This window comes from Parasteatoda tepidariorum, chromosome X1, assembly GCF_043381705.1.
Source record: "Parasteatoda tepidariorum isolate YZ-2023 chromosome X1, CAS_Ptep_4.0, whole genome shotgun sequence".
Lineage (NCBI taxonomy): Eukaryota > Metazoa > Arthropoda > Arachnida > Araneae > Theridiidae > Parasteatoda > Parasteatoda tepidariorum.
The window spans coordinates 42,860,166-42,865,118 of record NC_092214.1 but is presented as its reverse complement, the minus strand read 5'-3'; the positions used below and the strand labels follow the sequence as shown (position 1 = coordinate 42,865,118).

General features: G+C 28.2%; 1 protein-coding gene across 1 annotated transcript in view; it reads right to left on the bottom strand.

Annotated features, from left to right (window-relative positions):
• LOC107445712 (uncharacterized) overlaps positions 1-3,483 on the bottom strand; it is a 20,588-nt gene extending 17,105 nt beyond the window's left edge. Inside the window, exon 1 of the mRNA XM_016060179.3 lies at positions 3,216-3,483. The gene's annotated coding sequence lies outside the window, so the exon portion shown is untranslated. The remainder of the gene's footprint in view (positions 1-3,215) is intronic.
• Between the last annotated feature and the right edge of the window lie 1,470 nt (positions 3,484-4,953).

The window sequence follows — 4,953 nt, the reverse complement described above, 5'->3', positions numbered from 1 at the left end:
TACAATATATTATATATATATATGTATATGTATATAAAGTGATGTTCATGAGTGCAAATTTTTGAAACTTAAAAAAAAAAATTATCGTTTGCATAAATTAATTATCATATTTAAGTTTAAGAGTCATTGAGGTTGCATCTAAGTGCGTGGAAACCCAATCGTTAGATCAAAAGTTCTTTTTAATGTTCTCTTTTTTATTTTGTTTACTGTACTAAATTTACAGGAAAATAAGAAAACTCTCTTAAGCACTTAAATATTCTTATTATATCACTTTTACTTAAGAAAGCATGCGAAATGTTTGATTTAAAGTGTTTATAAGTTTTAAAATGATACATGACATGTCTATTTTATTCCGAGTTTTTGAAAATATAGAAAAAATCAATACTTAAAGAATAATATTACGCATTGGAAATACAGTTCGTTCAATAGGAGTTGGCACTTGGGTCCGCCTTCATCACGTGGTATTTGACGATACTATTTCGCTATTTTTGGGACAAGGATGTGAAAAATCCCGAACAAGGTTGCTATATGTTGATCGTATGACAAAAATATTAATTTCACAATCTTTATGTGTATTTTTTTAACATTTAATATTTCATAAATTTGATGATATTTCTCTCTTTCGAGTGAATAGTTTGTCTTTTTTTAGATATTTTGCTGCAATATATTTAATTATCTAGAGTAACGAAAGGTATAACAGCAGAGGATAAACGAAGTAGGGGACTGAAAAAGAATTCGCTGTTTGTGTTGGGCACGCATTAAGGGTTGTCTCAATTTCAAGCGCGGAAACGTTTCTCCTCTTACTCCCACGCTGAAATGAACTCATCGTCCGAGGAGGGGGAGACAAATGCTAGCTCCTGGTGAACGAACTATAGTTCATTTAGAATAAACTTTAGTTTCATAATAGTAGTGTATTTTTAACATCAAGTTTAAAAATTGTAACTTATAAGGTAGTTTAAAAATCAGCGATTTCTTCATTTGACATTAACTAAATTAGTAACAAACCGACAGTCATGATAAAAGTGAATTTTAAATTAAATATTGACAAGAAAATTGATGGTGTCTTTTATGAATTCATTCTGTGATTTAATTCTTTAAGTCATTAAATTTATTTAATATACTTGTGACTTAATGCAAAACAACCAAAATCAATATTTGGTAAAAATGTTGAATATTTATAGGCTAAAAAAAGTTTTTAACATATAAAAGCAAAGGTTACCGAAATCAAAAATTTTTTTCCAGGTAATTAAAAAAACTTATAAAGCTTTTAAAATTTGAATAAATCTAGTCACATCATTATTTAGATGTACAGTTGCCTACAACATGTTACTTTTTTATGATTCCATGGTCTAACTAAAACATTTACTATCCTAACTCATACACACAAATAAATATTTAAAACATGTCGTTTAATAATCTTAAAAAAAAAAGAAAAAAAGTGCAACACTGTAAAATTTGTGTAAGCTGCTAAGAACTGTGAAGTCAGCTATTTATTTAATTATTTTTAATACACAGAGTAATTTCGTTTAAAATTAAATTTTGGGTTATATTTCAAATTATTTTTATAGGTAAAATTAATGTTTTCTAGATAAATGACTCTAACCATTATACAAATCTCTCATTGATTTTTCTCAGATTCTCTTTCTACAGAACAAAACACCACAGAACAGGAAAAAAAAAAAAACGTGAAACAGAACAAAACGTTCCACAGAACTTCGTACAGTGGATTATTACAAAAGTTTCCTTTTATTTATGTCATTATTTTTACGTATAATTTACATAATTTTGCAAAACTGATAATTAATGGAAGCTTAGTTGAAAAGTAAGGGAATTTTGTTTCAATTTTTGAAAAAGGGGTAATAACTTCATGTCTTATACGAGTTTATTTATCTTTAGAATTTCTTAAAATTATAATCTGTGTATTCAAGTAAACATACAGTATACTTTGTGCTTTGTTAAAGTAAAGTATAACAATGTAAATAAAGCATAAATAAAGGTACAGAAATGAACATACTATAGTGTTATATATTTTGAGTTTAGATACTAAGGAAGGTTCATAGAACACTTGCTACAATATATCCATTTTTGTACCATTGTATGAGCGTTATTCACGTTGCTTTACTTTACTCAGAAACCCATTTATTCTCTATATTTGGAGGAGACTTGTATTTTAAAAATAGCTAAACAAAAGAAAACAACAAAAATACTAACTCTAATCAAACAGCACATTTTATCTTTAGAATTTCTTTTAAGTATTATTCATTTATCCCATTGAATATATAGTATGCTTTGTGCTACCTATGAGTAAAACAAAACAACACGAATAAAGCACAAATAAAGGTATAGGAATGAACATTCTATAGTGTTATACATTTTGTGTTTAAATACTGAAGAAGGTTCTTGTTTCTAGAACAGGCATTACAATAATCTATCCATTTCTGTACTATTGTTTGCGCTTTATTCGCGTTGTTTTGCTTACCCAGAAGCCCATTTCTTCTCTATATTCGAAGGAGACTTGTATTTTAAAAATAGCTAAACAAAAGAAGGCAACAAAAGTAGGAACTCTAAACGAACAGTTCATTTTATCTTCAGAATTTTTTTAAATTATTATCCATTTATCCAAGTGAAGATATAGTATGCTTTGTGCTACGTATGAGTAAAACAAAACAACGCTAATAAAGCACAAATAAAAGTACAGAACAGCACATTCCATAACGTTGTACATTTTGTATACATACTGAGGAAGGTTCTTGTTTATAGAACAGACACTACAACAATATATCTATTTCTGTACTCTAGTTTATACTTTACACAGGAACCCTTTTACTCAAAAATTGAAACTCTCAAAAATTTGAAAGAAAAATTTGAAATTTGAATTTGATTTGTTTTTCAAATAAACGTCTAAGCAAAAGTAAAAAACAAAAATATGACTAAAGCAAAAAACAACGTGAATAAAGCAAAACTGAAAGTGCATAAATGGGCATACTATAGTTTCAGTTCTATAAACAAGAACCTTCCTCAGTGTCTAAAAGTCAAATGGACATTACATTTAACTTTTAGACACCAAGGAAGGCTCTTGTTTATAGAACTGAAACTATAGTATCTCCATTTATGTACTTTCATTTGTGTTTCATTCACGTTGTATTTTGCTTTAGCACACCTATCCCTTGTTGAACAAAAATATGTTTATTCATAACAATTAAAAAATTACTTACGTAAGGTCATGAGTAAATGCTGCCTCTATTTGCGCAATAAATCCTTTTTAAAAAATGATAGTAGTAAAAGTAAAACAAAAAACAAAATTTAAAAAAAATTACTATTAGAATAAAAAATGTGAAAGATACTAAACAAAACTTTTTCAATGTTCGCCAAATGGGAATCGAAAGAGAAATTGTTTACAGAGTTTCTGTGAGTGAATGAATGAATGAAAAACGTGGTTGATGTCAGTGGCCGATGAAATCTCGACAGAGACCTATTTCTGCATTCGCCCGCGGCATCCCGCTAAGTAAGTAGGTGACGGGAAAAAAGTACTCGCTCCCGCCTCTTTTACAGGTCGGTCCCCTCTCTTCATCCCGAGCTTCCAGACGAGCTCTCCTGCGATGAGAACTTACCTAATTTAGTTTATTGGATTAGATTAACCCTGACATATTACAGAATTTCATTTAGTTGAACTTCATTTAGGCTTTTTTCCCCTGTGAAATGATAATTACTTGAGGGTTTATTTGGCGCAAATGTAATGGTGTGCTGTAATTGAAAAAAAGCTCATCGAATCTTTTTTTTAGAAGAAAATTTTTTTTTTACTATAGAGATTTGCTAGAGAAGATCCTTGTTAAAATGCAATCTGTTTGTATGTCAGATATCAGTGTTACAAATATTTTTCAATAAAAGTAATTAAAATTCCATAACTTTCTGGTCTCAAAAACAGAAGAAAATAGAAGTGAAATACTTTCAGTTTTCCCCATAAATTGGCTATTTTTATTTACATACAAGTTAGACTCAGATAGCCTAAATACAATGCGCAAAATAAAAATGATATCATCTTGAATACCTTTTGTTCTACTGACTGCATTTTCTCGAACTAATTGAAAGAAGGAGTCATAATGGTTCAAAGCTGCAACCTCAAATATGCTAATTAATTATTGCTAGCCATTAATTATGCTACAGAATCAGACACAAAAATGTATTTTCTCCGAATAAAATTTTTATTTTTATTTTTTTAATTTTTTTTTTTATTTATTTATTTATTTATTTATTTCTTCAAATAACTATATAACCAACCATTTTTCAAATACCTAGTCGCAATCTGGAAAATATGATCCTGATAGCTTAGTCAGGAAGAGTGGTCGAAAGTTTTGGTCTCTTAATATTAAATTCATTTTTTACGTATTTCGTCATATCTCGGAAATTTTTTTTATCAAATCTAAATTTTTTCCACCGAATTATAAATTTAGTTCATCCTTGTCAAAAATATTTTTTCAAGAATCTTTACTTTTTCATTTAGTAAGGGGTAAAAAAATTTCGATTTATAAGGTATAAATTTTTTTTATATCATTTTAAAAAGTAATTTCAAGTGACCAAAGGCGAAATTTAAGAGAAATTGATTGAATATTTCTGGAAAAATTCTAAAATTAGGGTTTGTTTGAAATTTTATAGCTCAGGAACTATTCTCTGAAATTAACAATTGCTTCCGCTTAAATTTTGTATTTTGTATTATAGTTTAAAATGGTGTAAAAGTTTGTATACCTTACAGTTCAATATTTTTCCGAATCTTAATAGATAAAATAATAAAAAATTATTAGAAATTATTTTTGCAAGGAATTATATCTAGAAATGCGAATTTATAATTATGGACACAAGTTTTTGATTCGTTTTAAAACCTCCCGAGATATTGCTACATACGCAGAAAGTAATATTAAAGGCCCAAACTTTCGGCAGCTCTCATACCAAAACTAT